Below are 21,556 nucleotides of genomic sequence, written 5' to 3'. Positions count from 1 at the left end.
TCTGAGCTGCTGCAACCTAGGGACATGTTAGAATTTGAGGGCTATGTTGTCACTGGGGTCATGCTGATCTGAGTGATCTTCAATGCCAACTACTGCCATGATGACATCCAGGCCTGGACTGTTTCCAAGGACCATGTCTGAGTCCATAGTCCTACTGCATCCTGAGTATATGTTGATGTCTGTGGCCTGTGTTGTCACCAAAGGCCACATGGAGGCCCAGAATCTGGGCTGCCACCTGTCCCCATGTTGGTGTCAGAGGGCTGTGCCACTTCTAGGCCCATACAGACTTGAGTGAAATGTGCTATCACCTGGGGCCATGACATTATGTGGGTCCTGAGCTGTGGTTGGTGCTATGTCTGGGTCTGTGGCCATGCTACAGTCAGGGACTGTGCTGATGTCTAAGGTTCCTGTTGCCATCAAACACTATGTAGATGCCTGGGATCTGAGCTGCCACGTTTGGCCAGGTGGGTATTCAAGAGCCATGCTGTTGCTGTGTCCATATCAATCTCAATGGCCTGTACTGCCAATTGGGGCCATAGTGGCATCTGAGTCTAGGCTGTTGCCAAGGACCATGTCTGGGTCCATGGACCAACTGCAGCTGAGGTGTGTGGATAGTCATGGTCTGTATTGTTACAAAAAGCAACGCAGATGTCAGGGGCCCGGCCTGCTACCTAGGGCCATTATTATTACCCAAAGGCTGATCCTGTGCTGCACCACACAGATCTGAGTATTATTCAGCTTTTAAAAAATGAAATTACATGTAAATGTATTTAGCTGGAAATACTCTATGTGAGGTAACTAACACAGACTCAGATAAGTCATATGTTCTCTACTATATGTGGATTCCAGATTTTCATCTTTAGATACATGTGTAGCTAGATTTTTCCTGCCTTGCCCACAGTCAGGACAAATCTTTGTAACCCACCAGTCCCACAGCTGCTCAGACCCAACCAAGTAAACACAGAGACTTATACTGCTTACAAACTGTATAGCCATGGTAGGCTTCTTGCTAACTGTTCTTATAGCTTAAATTAATCCATTTCCATAAATCTATACCTCACCACATGGCTTGTGGCTTACCAGCGTCTTCACATGCTGCTTGTCCTGGTGGCGGCTGGCAGTGACTCCTTCTACCTTCCTGTCCTTTTATTTCTCCTCTCTGTTAGTCCCGCCTATACTTCCTGCCTAGCCACTGGCCAATCAGTGTTTTATTTATTGACCAATCAGAGCAACACATTTGCCATACAGAACATCCCACAGCATATATGTATTTAAATTGGAGTTTCAAAAGAATCTGGGAAGCCAGTAAGGAGCCATGGAGTTGGTGCAGATTTTAAGATAAGGAAGATAGAATGTAGGTAATATGAAAGAGATAGGGAGTAACAGAGCACGAAAGGTTAAGTGGGGTAGGAAGTCAGGGTAAAAGTAGAGATATAAAGAGGGATAACTAATATAAAAGATTTTTAAAAGTCAAAATAAAAAGCTACCACTGAAGATACTTCCTGAAGTATACATATACATTTTTGTTATCTTTTTTGTGAGACAGGGTCTCAGTATGTAGCTGTGGCTATTCTGGAACTTACTATGTAGACAAGGTTGACCTTGAACTCTCAGAGATATGCTTGCCTCCTTCCCGCAAGTTTTGAGATTAAAGGCATGCACCACCACATCTTGCTTCCTATGCATTTATTAAAACAAGTTTAAACTGAGTTACTTTAAAACATAAAGCTAGTGATTCTCCGAGATAACAAAGTTTATCAAATAAAACTCTCAGTGCTCTGAATGAGTTACCTCTTTTGGAGATGTTGGTCAGTGGTATCTCACAGATTCTATAGCATTGTAGACTATTGGCATTGCTCTTATTTACCCTCCAGAATTGATGGTGAGACCCTGTTGCTGCAGACTTCACATAGAAGATGGAGAGATCATGTTGGTATTATTTGGAAAGATTCATACCTATTGAATGACTTTAATAGTGTTGGAAGGTCTTCGTCAGCTGTGAACCACATAACCCGCAATAATTACTAGCTTGGCAAAATATTCAAACTGCTACAATAGTGACACAAATGATATAGAAAAACCAACCACTTTCTGATTATATTTAAGGTTCACTACACAAGACAGAACTCATGCGTGGCACTTGTGATGGGGACAAGAACCCGAGGTTAGGTAGATCATAGGTACTAGAGGGAAATCTAATACTCCTACAACTCTAGGATGGATCAGTAAGATTTTTAAGCACTAAAAACATTGGATGCTTACAGCAAACCTGTTTTGCAGAAAGAACAGCCAAGTTTCACATGAACTGAAAGAAGCTGAGACTGCTTGCATACAGGAGATAACATCAAACCAGCTTGTTTTAGTCTTTTCTTCTAGCCCATCCCTATATCTTTTTGAGATCTGCAGAACCACAAAACATTTTCTACATGGGACTACCAGTTACCACACTAGGCTGAGACTCAGTAAGAAAATTGTGTTTTCCTTCCTGTCTTCCATCCTGCTTTTACCAGATTTACTCTTAGTCCTATTGCAGTCTATCAGTAGGAGCCCCTCCTGCAGCAGAACTTGACCCCCTAGGGAATCTGCCTCATGTAGTGGACCCATGGTCCTCCTAGTTCTTTATAACTACTCCCCTCAGCCACCATACTTGGCTAAGACCCAGAGTGGACAACAATAATCAAAGAATGGAACACAAATACAATAAAGACAATACCATAAAAAAGACAATACCAGATATATAGTCCAAGTAGTACTTTAAACACCACAATAATGGATGCTACTGCAAAAACAATCATAGACAACTAAGACAATACTGTTTCTCGAGAAGCCAACAATCTTATTGCAAACAGGACCTGAGAAAAAACAATTTAACTGAAACTCAGTGCAAGGACTTCAAAATAGCAATTATGAGTATTTTCGTGAAACTTAAGGATGATGTAAGTAAATGCACGAATGAAGACTGTAAAAGCACAAACTGTTGAATGGAAGTACAATCACTACATACATAGAGGACCTAGTGCCAACACCTGTAGGCCCTGTGCATGTTGCTTAAGTCTCTGAGTTCATAAAAGCCTTTGCTTGTGTTGATTTAAGGGGCCTTGTTTTCCTGATGTACTCCATCCCCTTTGGATTTTACATTCTTTCTACATCTGCTTCTACAAGATTTCCTGATCTTTGAAAGGAGGAATTTGATGGAGACCTCCAATTTAGACTCTCTCTCAATGTAATGTTTGGCTGCTGATCTCTACATCTGTTCCCATATACTACAGGAGGAAAATTATCTTACAATGGCCGAATAAGACACTGATCTACAAGTATAGCAGACTATCACTAGAGGTCATGTTAGTGATTTTTTTATATCAGTAGAGTTTGGTTTTACCCTAGGTCTCTGTACTATCTAGACTCTGGTTCTTTGCCACCCAAGCAGTGCCAGGTATGGGTTCTGTCTCATGGAGTGGGCATTAAGTCAAATCAGTCATTGGTTGGATACTCCCACATGTTCTGTGTCACCTTTGCTTTAGCACATCTTGCAAACAGGATAGATTGTAAGCCAAAGTGTGAGTGTAAGAACAAGTGGGTCTCTGGTTCTTGTTCATGAGTTTATATGATAGTTTTTTGTAACTAGAGTTTTCCTGCCTTGCCCACAGTCAGGACAAATCTCTGCAGTCCCACAGCCACTCAAAGTAAACACAGAGACTTATATTGCTTACAAACTGTATGGCCGTGGCAGGCTTCTTGCTAACTGTTCTTATAGCTTAAATTAATCCATTTCCATTATATACCTTGCCATGTGGTTCATAGCTTACCGACATCTTCACATGCTGCTTGTCATGGTGGCGGCTGGCAGTGTCTCATTCTGCCTTCCTGTTCTTTTTTTTCTCTTGTCTGTTAGTCCCACCTATACTTCCTGCCTAGCCACTGGCCAATCAGTGTTTTTTTTATTGACCAATCAGAGCAATTTGACATACAGACCATCCCACAGCAGTTATGGCTTTATCTTATTACATTTTATCTTATCATATTTGGTTGTTATCACTTAGAAGCCTGTTTTTTCTAATGAGAGACAAAGGGAATGGATCCAAAGTTGAAGGGAGGTGGGGAGGAACTTAGAAGGAACAGAGGGAAAGGAAACTGCTGTGGGATGTCTTTCTGTATGCTGTGAATGTGTGTTACACACATTGGCTAATAAAAAAAAAAAGCTGCACTGGTCTGTGGCAGGGAAGGATGGAGCCAGGCAGGAAAATACAAGAAGTATAGTGAAAGGAAAAAGAAGAGTAAGGGGGAATGCCAAATCACCATCCAAGGAGCAACATGTAATGGGATGCAGGTAAAGCCATGGAATATGTGGCAATACATAGATTAATAGTTATGGGTTGAGTTAAGTTGTAAGAGCTAGCTAGCAAGAAGCCTGAGCCAGTAGGCCACATAGCATTTGCAATTAATATTAAGACTCTGAGTGATTATTTTATAAGTGGCGGCAGGACTGCAGGGCTGGGCAGGATAGGAGAAACTGGGGACCCCAGGGCCGGGTAGGACGGAGAAACTTCAGGCTACAAAACTGTAATCAAGATTTATTGGTCGAGAGACAGCCGGGACTGACCTACTCTGGTGATGGGATGGCCAAACACCCTAATAGTTGTGCCAGAAACCCCATCCAAGGACTGAGGAATCTGGATGCAGAGATCCACGACTAGGCCCCGGGGGGGAGCACCGGGAGTCTAATTAGCGAGAAAGAGGAGGGTTTATATGAGCGAGAATTGTTGAAACCAAGGTTGGCTAAAGCACAGGGACAAATAACCAAATGAATGGAAACACATGAACTATGAACCAAAGGCTGAGGGGCCCCCAACTGCATCAGGCCCTCTGAATAGGTGAGACAGTCGATTGGCTTGATCTGTTTGGGAGGCATCTAGGCAGTGGTACCAGGTCCTGGGCTCATTGCATGAGTTAGCTGTTTGAAACCTGGGACTTATGCAGGGACGCTTGGCTCAATTTGGGAGGAGGGGACTGGACCTGCCTGGATTGAGTCTATCAGGTTGATCTCAGTCCTCGGGGGAGACCTTGATCTGGAGGAGGTGGGAATGGGGGGTGGGCTGGGGGGAAGGAGAAGGGGGCAGGAAGGGAGAGAACAAGGGAATCTGTGGCTATTATGTAGAACTGAATAGTATGGTAAAATAAAATATATATAAAAATATTTATTGTATGATAAAAACAATTTTCAATAAAAAGAAAGATAAAAAATATCAGTTCTTCCAATGAATGGACATGAAAGACATCCCTATTTTTTCTTTTTTAAGTATTTTATAATTTTAATTATAGAGGTCTTTTCATGTCTTGGTTAAATGCATTCCTAGGTATCTTTATAACTTCAGTGAATGGTGTTTTTTCATGATTTCTTTCCCAGTAATTTCATTATTGATATATGAAATGCTGATATGTGTTCTTCTTGCATCTTAATTTATTTATCAGTTTTAATAATTTTGATAGAGGTTTGTTTTCTTTCAATGAAGTCATATAATCTGAAATCTGAAAAAAATACAGATTCACTAAAGAAAATTCAACTGAAATAAAACTGGAAATGGAAAATTTAGGATGTCAAGCAAAAACCTCAGAGATAAGTCTCATGAAAAAATGAAAGTCACAGAAGAAAGAATTTCCACTCTTAAGACAAAGTAGAAGAAAAAGATTGCCTAGTCAAATAAAATGTTAAATCTGAAAAAATGCAGAACAAAACATCTGTGAAATCTGAGGCTCTATGAAAAGACCAAACCTACAAATGATAGGTGTAAAAGAAGGGGAAAAACCCAGGTCAAAGGCACAGAAAGTAATTTTAACAAAATCAGAAAAAAAAAAATCTCGAATCTAAACAAAGAGATGCCTATAAACTTACAAGAATCACACAGAACACCAGATAGACAGGACCAAAAATGAAATCCCCCATAACACATAATAATCAAAACATTAAATGTACAGAAATAAAAACAGTATATTAAGACCTTTAAGGAGCTGGGCGGTGGTGGCACATGCCTTTAATCCCAGCACTTGGGAGGCAGAGGCAGGTGGATCTTTGTGAGTTCAAGGCTAGCCTGGTCTACAGAGGGAGATCCAGGAAAGGCACAAAGCTACACAGAGAAACCCTGTCTCAAAAAACCAAAAAAAAGACCTTTAAGGGAAAAACATAGACTTACATATAAAGACAGGCCTATTAGAATAACACGTGACTTCTCAATGGAGACTCTGGTATCCAGAAGAGCCCTTGCAATGGATATTCTACAGGCATTGAGAGACTACAGGTGCCAACCCAGACTACTATACGATGGATAAATATCAATTTCAATAAATAAAGAAAAACATTCATGATAAACCAGATTTAAACAATTTGTGTTCACCAATCTAGTTCTACAACAGGCACTAGAAAAAGCAAAAATAAAAATTTCAGTCTGAAGAAATTAACTACACACAAGAAAACACAAAGAATAAATAATTCCAGAAGAGTAAATAAAAGAGGGGGGAAAACCACACCTCAACAACAAAATAACAGGAGTCAATAAACACTACTCATCGATAGCTCTTTAACATTAAAGATCTCAACTTTCCAATAGACAGTGACTAATATATTGATTAGAAAACAGCATGCATCTCTCTGCTGCATCTAAGAAATACACTTCATCATTGAGGACAGGCATCTCCTCAGGAGGAAAATGACAGAAAAATTTATTTCAAGCAAATGGAACAAAGAAGCAAGCTGGTATAACTACTTTAATATCTTATGAAATAGACGTCAAATCAAAACTCATCATTAGAGATAGTGAAGTATACTACATATTTACTGAAGGAAAAATTCATCAAGAGGATTTTAAAATTCTAGGTATTTATACACCAAACACAAAAGCACTCAAGTTCATAAAAGAAGCACATATAAACCATCACTTAATGATAGTTGATGACTTCAAAACTCAACTCACACAAATAGTCAGATCTTCCAGACAAAAATGAAGCAGAGAAATGCTAGAGTTAAGTAATGATATAAAACAAATAGACCTAGCAAACATTTACAGACCATTCCACCCAAACACAACAGATTACATTGACTTTTAGTACCTCCTTTTCTTTAAAGTTGAAAACACAAAGAAATTCTCAGCAGATAGAAGGAAACTGAATAATACCCTGCATTTTTTATGACCACTATAGATTAAAGCTGAACATCAATAACAACAGAAATAGCAGTAGTGGATAACAATCTTATTGCCCATCAACTAATGAATAGATAATGAAAATGTAGTATATTCATACAATGGAATGTTATTCAGCTGTTAAGAAAAATTAAGTTATGGAATTTGTATGTAAATTTATGGAAATAGAAAAAAATTATTCTCAAGTGAGGTAACACAGATCCATAAAGACAAATATTTTATGCATCCTTTTCAAATGAATTTTACTTTTTAAGCTTTAGGTATATGTACTGCAATCCAAATAACTACAGCAGTTAGGTAGCTAGTAAGGTCCTAGGAGGGAGAGGAGGATCCTCCAAGGAAGAGAAGTAGAATATAGTGTTACGGTGAAATAAAGGTGAAACTAGGATAGCAAGATTAAGTGGGAAGGAAGATGGGAGACAGGGGTATAGCAACAAATATGGAAAGGAACAATTAACATTGTTAGGATGAAAGACCTTATAAAAAGCCATCTGGAGATATACTACTGTAAAAACATCTGTATGTATATGTATTTGTGTATTTGAAAGGAATTTAAATGAAATAACTGTATAAAGGGGGAGATGCCCCAAATAGACATCTTATGCCACCAAGTAACACCTCCAGTTCTAGGAATAAGTTATTTCTTATTAAATCATTGGACACAGGATTCCAATGGAACACCCACCCACCGACCACCAAACATCACAGGCTGTTGCCAAGGGTATTGAATTCTCTCTACAACCTAAGGGTATGATCATATTGCTTACTTATGTCACTGAACCTTGAGAATTCAAGCTATTGATCAACTGGAAACTTCACCCCCTCCTGAATAAAATTCACTGTGCTGTAAGGTACTCTGCATACTCTGTGCCCTACAGTAGTGACCTGCCTACAAGATATACTGGTAAAATAGAGACACACATTGTATGGAGGTAACCAACTACTTTTTATTTTTTTAAGACCCACTCCATGAGTTGGAACTCATACCTTAAACTGATAATTATGGGCAAGAACCTCAGTCTAGACAGGTCATAGTCCTCGGGGAAGACCTACTACAATTTTCTGCTAAGAGAACATAGCATTAAAATGATTTCTAATGATATATTGCTATACCCATAGTTCAATGCCTCACTCAACTCTCAACAGAGAAGCTTTTTGCAGTAGATGGGAATTAACAAAAAGACTCACAAATGGACAATGTTCAGAGAGTGAGAGACTTTAGAGCACTCAGTCCTAAAGGGGATATCTTTATCAAACTCCTTCCTTCAAGGCTCCGTGTTCTACAAGGAAGAAAGAGTGCAAAGTTCTTTTTTTTTTTTTTTTTTTTTTTGGTTTTTCGAGACAGAGTTTCTCTGTGTAGCTTTGCGCCTTTCCTGGAACTCACTTGGTAGCCCAGGCTGGCCTCGAACTCACAAAGATCCGCCTGCCTCTGCCTCCCGAGTGCTGGGATTAAAGGCGTGCGCCACCACCGCCCGGCCAAGTGCAAAGTTCTTAAGAGATAAAAGGAATGGATGACTTCAAAGCAACAGTTTCTTCCAGACACTCTAGGACTTATGCATGTTTGAACTCAAACAGACTGTGGTTGAAAGCACAAGACTTGCATGGATTTAATCCACATTGTCCTAACACTGAGAAAGATAAGACATGAGGACCCACCTCTGAGAAGCTATTTGAAATTGATAACTGCTGGCAGAGGGAGAATCAATTTTCTCCAATGAAGTGTCCCTGGTTTTATCAACCACATTCCATGACAGGTTCCATGCACAGGTTCCAGCACAAAACAACTCCAGGATTTTATATGTGTGTGTATAATATATATATATATATATATATATATATATGTATATATATATATATATATATATCCTGAGCTTTTTGCTTAGTTTTAATTCATTTTTGTCTTAATTTTTATTGTTTTGAGTTTCATTTTTGTATTTTTAAAGAGAAGAGAGAGAATGTAAAGTTGGGTGGGTTAACATCTGAGAGGAATTGCGAGAGATGAAAAAAGTCATTACCAGGCATTCAAGATTTTGAAGTGAAGACGTGGTCCTCCAGAGCGAAATTCCAGATTTCCCTGGGTCTTCCAGTAGGAGCTGTGATCAGCTGTGCTGACAATACAGGAGCCAAAAATTTGTATATCATCTCTGTTAAGGGAATCAAGGGACTTCCAGCTACAGGTGTGAGTAACATGGTGATGGCCACGGTTAAGAAAGGCAAACCAGAACTAAGAAAAAAAATGTCCATCTAGCAGTGGTAATTCGACAATGAAAGTCATATCAAAGAAAAGATGGGGTGTTTCTTTATTTTGAAGACAGTGGTGGAGTCATAGTAAACAATAAAGGCAAGATAAAAGTTTGTGCTATCACAGGTCCAGTTGCAAAGCAATGTGCAGACTTGTGGACCAGGATTACATCCAATGCAAGCAGGATTGCATGATTCTTCAGTGTATTTGTAAAATATATTCATTAAAAAAGTCTTTGTTCAAAAAAATCATCAAAATATACTGGATGAAAAAAAAAACATTTAAGGGAAAAAAGAAAACATTTATACCATACAAAAATCTCAACATAAAAGGGATAAACATCAGAAAATCTCAACCCTAGCTGAAGAGTTGTTGGCAATTGATGGCTGTTGGGAAAGAAATTCAGTTTTCTTCAGGAATGCATCCCATAAGAGGCTACCTATGCACACATTGGCTACATTATATAGAGATTGTAGGTTTCAAAAAAAGAGACAAATTAAAAAAAGAAAAAAACATGAAATTGTGAAGTCATAGTGATGGTAAAAACAGGGAGGAATTAGAGGAGAGAAAATTAAGGGGTGTAGTGTGCACAACACATTATGTTCACTTATGAAATTCCTAATCAATAAAAAATATTTTAAGTCAACTTAGTCTCTACAAACTTGCTTTAACTAGGCATTATACATTCATCTTTATTTCAATTTGTTTTAGAGTTGCTACTATTCTATGCTGTATACAATTAAATAACATGTTAATAATACTGATATTGCCTAGTTTCTTTTAATTTTTAGTTAGTTTTGTTATTGTTAGTAACTCACTATCAATGCCTAAATAAGTGCTCATTACTTTGTGAAATTCTGCTACACACAAATATTTCACACAATACAAATCATTCATTCATTTACTCTGCATAAATATTTTAGCAAATGATTAAGACAATGGCTTTGTCTTAGGTGACTCTGGAACTGAAGTAGGATCAGCCTCCTAACTGCCTCCACACCCAAGGAGATAATAATTGTAGCCACCAGAGTGACTAATTTGGAAAATAAGGTCTTGGTCTTCCCCTTTCCCCTCCCAGGTCATTCATACTATTACTAGTCTATAACTTACCCCTTCCTTTGAGGTGACCTCTGCAAAATTTGTCACACTATCAACTGACAACTATGTTTCTGGGTCTTCTCTTATTATTTCTTGATTTGTTTTTCCAACCACGTCCTCAGGGCCAATCTTTACTATGTCATTAGAACCTAGCTCTTGGGTTGACAACTCATGATATTAAATTTTCCTAGAATGCAGAACATCCAGAAGGATATGTATTACAACAAAATACATCAAATTCCAGTTCACCACTCACATTTGTCTCTGGGGTTTCTAATTCCTCAAGTGATATCTGCTCATCTTTATGGGTAGAGGCATTGAAAATGCACATGTACTAAATAGCCTCCATGACTGAAAATGAAAACAACAACAAAAGGATCCAACACTATGAAGAATGTGACCTTTATCATCAGAAACAGCTCCCAGTTCATGCACAACTCTGATGTTATCATGCGATGGGGACACATCACGGGTTTCTTCAGTAGGGGAGTCTAAAGATGAAATGGTATGCCTTATAAAGAATTCTGCCACTGTCAGAGCAATGTAGTAGCTTCCCATCCAGCTGCTTACAGATGCCCAGGTGTTTCCTGTGGAGGTAGTGTGGCAATGATGCAATGTGCCTGAAGATCAGCTCACTTACCATGCAGGAGTAGCAGCTGTTCAGGAGCTTGTACCGTGAGGCAGAGCTCTGTGATTCCTTCCAGGCAGGAATACTGCCACCAGCATCCCTTAGACTTCCATCATCCATGAAGCAGCAAGTAGTTAGGTTAGGGATGTTACCTTTCTCAGTTTTGTTTAAGTTTTAGCTTTATCCACAAATTTAGGAAATTTTATTAGAGTTTTATCATTGCTCTATTAGTATTCCAGTAGGTATTCCAGTAGGTGGGAGGAATATCAGTTACATCTTCTTGAATCTTCATTTTTTTTCCAATTGGAATTATAGTGGTCTAATTTTCAGTAACTTTCACATCTGTCAATTAATTTAATGTCTCTAAATGATTTCTTTGTCATCCCCTTTCTCATACTATGTTTTGAATTTTAATAATCTAATTTATTTTGGACTTTTAATTTCATCTTTAAATTTATATCAATTTATGTTTTTAATATCTATGCTTTAGACTTTGTGATACTTGTATGCAGATGAGGTGGCCATTTTGGTTGCTGGAATGTAAACTCAGAGATGCCTTAGAGTTCTGTTGTCATAGTAACTTTCACATCTCAGTAAGGCCTAGCTTATGCTGGTCTGATAAATTATCCTTTTCTGGTTATATGTTATTTAGACTTCTATACTTTTTTTTAATTAGAAAGTAACATTTACATGACTTAAAAGTTCCAGGACGTTGTGATTTTGAGGTAATTTTTCATTTCTTCTAAAATAATTTCCTTATTTTTCTCTACTGTAATTATATAATGATCTTTTGTCAATTCTCCTTTATGTACTTTTCATTTTATCATTGCTCTTTGAAACCATTCTCCTTATTTTGTTAATCTTAGGGTAATTAAGACATAGTTATGAAAACAAATTCTCTTCAGTTTGTGTTGAAATTTACTATCCTAGTTATGACCCATCATAGAACTATATTATGAATAACTTGGTTTGCTTTTTCATTGTGAAATGAGAAATTCCCTCAAAATTTAAGTTTGTTCTGCTTACCTCCCTGGGAACAGAGTATCAGTGATGTCTGAGACTACCCTGCTAAGTCCATTTCCTTATTGTTCCTCTTTGGGGATCTGTATTTACTTTGTTCTTGGCATATTTATTTTACACATGTATTCTGATATGAAAGTAGTATATACTGAGTTGCATCTAGTTGCAATGAATTTTTTTTTTAATTTAGGTTTTTAAAATAAAAATCTCATTTAGCTGTCACTACTTTGAAAGTATTAACTTTATCTTGATAATCAGTTTATCTTTTATGTTCTGTTGTCTCTATTCTCCTTTCTATTTTGATTTTTAAAAATTCATATTCTTGGGTAATTCTTCTCTATTTTGAAATCTAGTCCATTGCTTGTACTGTAAGTATGTTGAATGGTCAGCAGCCTTTGACACTATAAATTCAAGTCCCCTGTCATACTGGAATATTAGTATTTAAGACAAATCAGAAATATGTCCAATCATTCCAGGTTTACATTTTTCTTATTATTCTATTTGTATGGAAAATATAAACCTGGAATTTATACTTGAATTTTATTCTAGTTTGATTCTCTGTTGCTGCTGTAAACACCAGGACCAAACGTTTCTTGGACTATAAAAGAGTTTATGTCAGTTTGCACTTTCAGGTAATAGTCACAGGCTCACATTCAGCTACCTTCATTTTTTCCTTTTTTTAAAAAGGCTTCGAGTATTTGATACAGTATATTCCAATCATATTTAATCTCTGAATCATTCATGCTAGATACACCCTCCATCCATATCCACACAAAGTCGTGTCCTCTCTTTAAAGTACTTCAATACCAATTATTTGCTGCACAAATATTTCTTGATATGTGGTCTTTTCCTGGAGATTAGTCAACTTACACTCTTAATGAAAACTTTCTCCCTCTTCCAGCAGCTAATAATTGCCAATAGATAAGGATAGAGGTGGGATTGTTTGCTCAACTACCCTCTCAATGCTGACATTTGGTCTGGCTTGAGCTTGCTCAGGCTTTGTGCATGCCGTCACAAATCCTGTGAGTTCACATGTGAACTCTGCTTCACAAGTTACCCTGCTGTGTCCAGAAGATAATGTTTCTGCATATTCATCCATCACCTTGGATCTCATACTCTTTACCCCTTTCTTCTACAATAATTCCAGGGCCATTGGAGGATGTGGTGTAATAAATATATATTCGATTTAGGGCTGAAAATTCTGCATTCTCTTTTTTGCTGCTTATTGGTCAGTATGAGTCTTGTATTAATCAGCATCTACTGCAAATAGAAGATCTTTAGATGAGACCTAAGACATTCATTGATCTATGGGTACAACAATAAGTCATTAATATGTGGCTTAATACTATCTACTTTTAATCAAATAGTAGTAATCCTTTTCCTCTATGTCCTATAAGCTTTTTAGGTTCTTGGCACACAATGGTGCCAGGTATGGGTTTCATCTTGTGAGGTAGAATTTTAATGAAATAAAAATGTGGTTGGTTACTCCAGTGATGCCACTTTTAACCAGTGATCATATTTTGTCAGGACAGTTATTATTGTAGCTTGCAAGATTCACAGCAAAGTATGATCAAAGACTATATTCCTCCTCCTGTACCTTGCCTAGCACTTTCCAGCACTATGGATATTAGGCAATAGGGATGAATTTTACCAGCCAATGCCATCTTAATTTCTCCATGTTCTATGACTCTCTTGTGTGGCTCTTAGTACCAATTCTGAAGGGTAACCAAGAGCAATGGCAATAGCCTGTTATGTTGGAGGAAACAGGAATTCACTGACCAACAACCCCAAAGTGGTGAACAGTTCCTTGTGCTGTGTTTTCCATTTGGTGGCATAATGTATCTAGGAGAGTCATTGTCTTCTCATTGTATGGTAATTCCATTTAAAGTCATATATATAGTTTAGGGAGCTTCTAAAATAGTAAGTTTCCATTAGGCCTTTTTAAAGTCTTTAATGTTATTTGCCCCTCCCTATAGTCATTTCTCTAAACTGCCTTCCCCTCCTGTGGTGGTATTGTGTTCCCCAAAATATCGTGTACCTTAATAAACTTATCTGGGGTCAGAGAACAGAAAAGCCACTAGTTAGGCAGTGATAGCACACGCCTTTAATCCTTGCAATCCCGAGACAGAAATCCATCTGGATCTCTGTGAGTTCAAGGCCACATTGGAAACAGCCAGGCTTGGTGACTCATGCCTTTAATCCCAGGAAGCAAGCCTTTAATCCTAGGGAGTGATGGTAGAAAGCAGAAATGTATATAAGGCGTGAGGACCAGAAACTAGTAGCATTTGGCTGGTTAAGCATGTGGCTGGTTAAGCTTCAGGCTTTCCAGCAGCAGTTCAGCTGAGAGCCATTGGGATGAGGACACAGAAGCTTCCAGTCTGAGGAAACAGGACCAGCTGAGGAACTGGCAAGGTGAGATAGCTGTGGCTTGTTCTGTCTCTCTGATCTACCAGCATGGACCCCAATAACTCGCCTCGGGTTTGATTTTATTAATAAGAACTTTTAAGATTCCTGCTACACCCTCCACCAACCCAATTTAATGTTTCCTGTTCCAAACATGAAGTCTTTTTCTTTCTGGGTGTGGGAGCCCATTTTAAGGTCCCTAGCAGGTCCGCATAGAGGATGATTAGGACCACAGGCTTGAGTGTAGGTGCCTGAGATGGTCTGCACTTGGCTGTGCTGGGGGGAGGTCTTTTGCTCCACCCCTTGGTGTCTCCATAAATACTCTAGGGCAGAGACGGGGCCTTTGGAATAGGTTCCAGGCCCTCTTGAGACTATCCTTTAATTTCTATCTGTTCATCTCCACAATCTAAATCTTTCTATTTAATATTTCCTACTGCTTTCACTCAAGAACACTCTGGGGAACTGTGGGGTTGGTGGGTAAATGTACCACAGAATGGCCCCATGAATAGGGACTAAAAAAAAAAAGGAAAGAAAGAAAAAGAAAAAAAAAGGGGGGGGGAACTAAAGACAAAGTAATAGGGACTAAAGACAAAGGAAAATAATGGTTTTATTACAGAGGTTTTGGCTAAAGTGTGAGTTAGGCCCTGCCAGTAGAAAGGGACATGTCCAGTGTTGTAATGGAATATGAAATATGAATATTAAGGGACAGGTGTTTCTATCCTTGAGAGAAAAGGAAAATACAGACTGGAAGGATGTCTGATGCTGCAGCACAAAAAAAACTCTTTTTATCAAAATTTCTATCTTCTATCTCTTTCTCAATTTCTAGCAGTGAAACTTAAGTAAAAGGTGTTATGCCCAGATTGCATCTCCAAAGAAGCCACCTGAGACTTTAGGTACAGAATGCAAAAGCAATGTTTATTTCATGACTTTTACAAGCCTTGGCAGGTGGTGTCTGTTCCAAACCTCTCATAGGCATCATGCCCCTTTCTTTGAGAGGCTAGTTCTTAAAGGCACAGACCACATAATTCATTTACTATAACCTGCCTCCCTTTCTTTGGTTCATATCAGTTCTCTTTCTTAGTCTTTCATGTTATCTTTATTTCTCGTTTGTTCAGCAACCATGTTTAGGAGTTTTACGAGCTGTTTCAGGGGTTCGGGAAGTTTGGAATGATTTATGACCACTCTGCCAGAAGGTCGAATGTCCTGACTCTGTGTTTTTTTTTTTTTTTTTTTAAGTTTCTGTAGCTGATAACGCCACCTGGGAAAAAGGGGTCTAAGTTCTTATCTACACTTAGGAATACTGGTTTAAGCTCCTCTTAGTCTGTAGGGGATAGAGTGGCGGGGGGTGGGGGGGAGTGTTACTGAGGTTTCACAAAGGTATAGTGTAGTAATACATTGTAGGAAAAACTTAGAAGTGTAAGATCGTGTAGAAAAAAATCTATTCAAGATAAGTAAGGCAAGTAGACAGAAAAACTCTTCAATTTTCTAACTTTGGGGACTATGAAAGCAAACTGGGGGAAAAATCTTTCTTTGAGCTTTACGGGTAGTAAAAAAGCTCTTCTTTGAGCTAATGGGGAAGAAAAAGTTTCCTATGGAAGCTTTTGACCTGGTGATAGCTGAAATGCTAAGTCCAAGCAGCAGGAGAAAGTGATTTCTCCCTGAAGCAAAAATGGGGGTGTAAGAAGCCAAAAAGTTTAAAGTTCAGAAGTTTTGGGAAAAGTTGGTCTTTCTCCCCCTTGGGAAAAAAATCTTAAACTAAAAAGCTTTTCTTGAAAAACATGGAGGAAAAAAAAATCTCTAAAAAGTCTTAATCTTTCGCTCTCAAACTAAAAGCTCTTAAAAAACTTACTCTTCAGAACTGTCTCTCTCAGAATGACAAAAATTAGAATCACCTGAAGATATTAGTATGGGAATCACCTGTGATGAGCTAAGGGAAAACAAATCTCTTAAGACAGAAAAACCTCTCTAAGTTCTGCCTTTAAAGCTTTAAAAATCCTCCCTGCAATGCAGGAGGCAGAGACAAGTTCTTAAAAACCTCTCTTCTAAGCTCTGTCTCTTAAAGCTAGTAAAAGACAGTGGGTCAGAAGCTGAGGGAAACGCTTGGGAGAGTGTGGGTGAAAAGCTATAAAGAGCCAGCCCAATAGGGCAGGAAACTGTTTACCTAGGAAAAGCAAAAAAGCCAAGCTTTTCAGCTACAGCTGAGCTTGAGGCAGCAAGGGTTTTGTTTCTGAGTGAGCATCTATGAAAAGGTGCTCCTAAATGCCCTAAGGCAAAGATCTCCTGAAGCAATGCAAACTCTGTTAAGCATTGTATCCTAGCTTCTAACCAACAATTGAGAACCAACTAGTAAGCAACTCAGAGTTTGAGTACATTTGGGTATACCAGGGTTCCTGCAGCTGTAAGCAACTTCTGGAGCACAAAGCTGAGGCAGGAAGGTGCAGGACCCAGGGGAAAACTAACCACTAATGAACAAAGCTAAAGCCAGTGGAAATGGCACAGTTGTCCCCTTTCCTGCAAGTCCTGAGTGGATAGGTGAGACTATGCAGTGTCCACAGGTGTAAAAATAAATATGAGAAAAGCTTTCCTATCAGAGAAAAGACCTTTCTGGGAAAGCAATAAAGCTGAACTGCTCTGCCAAGTCAGGAACACTGTCTGGGGAGATGTCCAGCCAGGGTAGAAGGGAGAACTAACAAGGAGTAAAGTTCTTTTCTATCAGAAAGCATCTTTATGAAAAAAGCTTTGTTTCAACTGACTTCCAGTGAGATGAGGGAGTGTAGCCCTAAGGGGTGATTGCCTCTGGCATAAGCTCTGTCCTTGAGCACCAGGACAAGCAAATGCAACCCACTAGGGGACTGGGTCAGGTGAATGCCTGATAAGGGAAAAACGCCTGTCCAAAATCGGAGTTTAGGGGGAACAGAAACCTCCTTTGTTAAAAAGGCAGAAGCTTGATTTTTAGTCTGTATGCAAACCACACAGACCATGAAAATAGAGACAGATTAAAGCCCCTACCTTCAGAAGCAGAAAAGCTGCCACTGTGGCATTGGGAAAACTATTTCTGGGGCAGAGGGGTTAAACTGAAACCAAACTGGGAACTGTCAGGGAGAAAGACTCTCTAAAGAAATGGAGAAGGGACAGATTCCACCCCAGAAAATGCATGGCCTGAGAAAAGCTGCTAGAGTTTGAGGCAGAGTCTGGGGTGGGTTGGGGGGGAACGAAAGGTGGGGAAAGCCCCTACCTCCTAAAGCAGCTAGCAGAGGAGCAGAGCAGCAGCCTGAGATCTGAAGCTGCAGCCTGAGATCTGGTGGGGAGGAAAAAGCAAAGCAAAATGACATAAAGATCTATCAGTGGAAGAAAATCTCTCTGAAGGAGCTATCAAAAAGCTCTGTTGTAAATGCTTTTGTTTTTTTAAGGACTGGCTAAGGCAAACACAAGCCCCTGCGGAAAGTTGCTATCAGGAATGCCAGCCTCAGTGCGCACTAATGAGGCAGATGCAGTTCTGATCCTGGGCCCGTGTCAAATGAAGGAGAGACACATGTTAAACCAGCTGAGGAGAGAAGAGAAATCTCCCAATGTCCCATAATTAAAAACTTAAAATGCTTGGTTCAAATCTCTTGTTGCAAAATCAAAAACTTCATAAGTAAGTTTAGCAGGAATCTTAAAGGTACTTATTAATAAAAACAAACCTGAGGAAAGTTATTGGGGTGAATGCTGGAAGATCACAGAAGCAGAACAAGCCACAGCTACCTCACCTTGCCAATTCCTCAGCTGATCCTGTTTCCTCAGACTGGAAGCCTCTGAGTCCTCATCCAGAATGAATCTCAGTTTGCTACTCAAAAGCCTGAAAACTTAACCAGGCCAAAAGCTTCTAGTTTCTGGTCTTCATGAATTGTGTATCTTTTTTATTTCTGCCATCACTCCCTGGCATTAAGGGGTCACTTTCTGGGATTAAAGTTGAGTGTCACCATGCCTGGCTGTTTCCAATGTGCCCTTGAACTCAGAGACACAGAGGGATTTCTGCCTCTGTAATGCTAGGTGTGAATGCCACTATTTTCTAGTCTCTCTATCTAGTGGCTGTTCTGTGTCTGACCCCAGATAAGTTTATTAGGGTGCACAATATTTTGGGGAACACAATACCACCACAAGCAAGTCTGGTAAAAGTAGCAGAAGTTGACTCCCAGACCCAAAAAGAAATATGGGAAATGGAGTCCATAAACTAGCTTGTAACAGGGAACTGATATCGAGAAATGCATTCTGGGAAAGGTAGTTTTTCTGCTAAAGATGGCGAACTTGTCCAGAAAGACTTTTGTCAGCTAGAAAATACTTTCATGGTAAACTTAAAATACAGCTTTTAAATAATAAGGAGGAAAATCATCTACAGTTTGTTGAATGTCAGCTCCAATGAAAAATTGAAAGGATTCAGAACTCGGATATTCAGTGGGTTTAGGCACCTTTGCGGAAAATACCTTATTTTCTCTAATAGCTGTGCAAAATATTTTGCTAGGAGCTTTATAGTAGTTCAATGGGAATTTCACTCTCAGCCTGAAGTGATGAATTTGGGTAAAAGGGACAGCCTCTAACTAGAAACCGTTTGTCAATAAGCCATTTTAAAATCCTTAACAAGGGAAGGCAGTCTATATACTGAACATTGTTTTAGAAGAAATGTATGGGGAATTTAAAAAGTTCTTTACTTTGAACAGACAAGAGATTCCTTTGCAATTCTAATAAGGAGACAAGGAAACAGGCATTCAAAAAGAAATGACTGCTTTTTAGATGGGAACAAACCAGAAAATATATCTGTCTTACAAAGTGGAATTGCTTCACCTGAAATTTCCTTATAAGAAATCAATGCTAAATATCACAGCTGATAATAATAATATCAGGAGTTAAAGATAATGAAGGGAAACAATAAATCCTGGAAATGCTTTTTCTCAGAGTAAGCTAATGAAGGATATTTTTCATGAAAGAACACCTGTGTTCTTAACTCCTTTGAATAGTAGGAGTTTTGGTGAAAATATTGGGTTAATAAAAATCTATCAAATACATCACCATTGTTAAAGAACTCAAGGCCAATACAGCTTTAAAAAATTAAGAACAGGGAAAATTGTATCAGAGTTTGAGTATAAAAAGCAGCTAAATCAGTTTTCCTGATATTAAGGTTCCATCTTCAGTCTGGAGATAGTAAGAGAATAAAGAGGCTTCCAGACTGTTGAGGAGTTTGAGACTATTGTGAATATGTTCCAGCAATGTTTTCAGACCTGCTGAAAGCTGCGGGTCAGGAACCCGACTCCAATTTAGACAACTATCTTCTCCTGTTGGGAAACTGACTGATTTGCCAGCTAAGCAATTCAGAAACAGAATATTCCTTTCAAGGCTTTTGTTCTCTTCTCTTTTCTTTCTTTTGGGTTTGCTGTAAACTGAGATAGATTTTAATAGATTTGTTATAAAAGATCTGAAATGCATAAAGTACTGTTTAGCAACAGAACTTACTAAATCCCAGAGTTAAGAAAGCCTTTATAGAAAGACTCTTGTCTCAAAAGAACTCTCAGAAATATCAAAGCTATCTGTAAGCTCTGAACTTTAGAAATGATTTGCGTACTTCCTGTCTAGTTAAGAGAATCTTTCTATTAGAGATAGTGATAATAATTGAGAGTAAGAAGTAGAAAATTATTCTGTCTCATTAGAAAATATTAAGTCTCATATATGTGTTAAGAAATCTTTAGGTGTTTGCCAAGTTAGATACATGCTAAGAAATAAAGATCTTAATTAAAATAAGAAGTAAGAATATAAGCTTGCAAGAAGTATAAGTAAAAGATGCTAGTTGTAAATCTAAGGTAGTCTTAAGACATGTAAGCTTGTAAGAAGTAAAGATGCTAGTTGTAAAAGATGAATATAAGTAAATAAGAAATATATTTGAAAAAATATATTTGCTAAAGTAGTTTTACAGTTTCCTTAAGGAGTATCAATAACTAGATGTTAATATGTTATATGTGAGTTTGTAAAAAGGTATAAATGTTGAATGTGAGTCTAAATGCTTTGCAAGATGTTATATGCGAGTTTGTAAAGTATAAATGTTAAGTATTAGTCTATTCTTAATGTATATGGTGAAAGAACCTGAGACACAGAAGATAATGTCATAGTAGACTGCAAAGCAGGCAGTCTGAGCTGTTTTCAAAAGCTCCAGAAGCCACTAAGAAACTAAGAATGGTGGACGCCAGAACCAGCATAAGGTCTCCGCAACTAAGATCCATGGAAAATCAACGCAACACAGAAGAACCTGAGCTAACAGCAAAAACGGTGCAGTTTAAAATGTTACTATAACTAAAAATGTCTCCAACTTAAGAATGAAAGTTTCAGAGACACTTGTTTGAGCTAAAATTGGTAACTGCAAAAAGTTTTGGTTGTAAAATGTTTCTTCATATTTGGAAGTGAAAGTATGATACCAGAATTTACTTCTTTTTGAACTTAAAAAATGAGATAAAACTACAAAAAGATTTTTGTTATGGATTTCTTCATATTTTTGAAAGCTCATACCAAAAATTATTATTTGAATTTGGGGACTTAAGAAATGAAATGAACAATAGTGGTTTTGTTGCAATGGGACAACTTTGAATTTACTTACATCATCCTAGTGATGACCTAGGAACAGTTTTCTGGTATTATTTGTGTTAAAAATGGAACTGTTTAAATGAAGAAATTTATTGTTTCTACCTAGAATCAGGATGCAGTTTTGTGTATGCATATATGCCTTAATAACTGGTGATTCATGAATTGTTTTATGGAATTGTTTATGTAAATATGGAGTTATTTATGGAACTGGTTTTGTGTTACAAATGGTTCTTTTTAAATGGAAAAGTTTGAGTTTTCTAACTAGGCTTGAGATTTAAAAAAATTATAAAGAAAAGGGAGAGTTAATATTCCTTAGTCTATTTAATTAAAAAAATATTTTCTTGTTGTTTGAGTGGATTAATGTCA

At 38.1% G+C, this 21,556-nt stretch overlaps 1 pseudogene; it reads left to right on the top strand.

Moving 5' to 3' along the window:
• Positions 1-352: 352 nt before the first annotated feature.
• Positions 353-9,629, top strand: LOC119086607 (annotated as a pseudogene).
• The last annotated feature ends 11,927 nt before the right edge of the window (positions 9,630-21,556 follow it).

This window comes from Peromyscus leucopus, chromosome X (genome assembly GCF_004664715.2).
Source record: "Peromyscus leucopus breed LL Stock chromosome X, UCI_PerLeu_2.1, whole genome shotgun sequence".
NCBI classification, from domain to species: domain Eukaryota; kingdom Metazoa; phylum Chordata; class Mammalia; order Rodentia; family Cricetidae; genus Peromyscus; species Peromyscus leucopus.
Note: the sequence above shows the minus strand (reverse complement) of the source record. Positions and strands in the feature narration are given on the sequence as shown.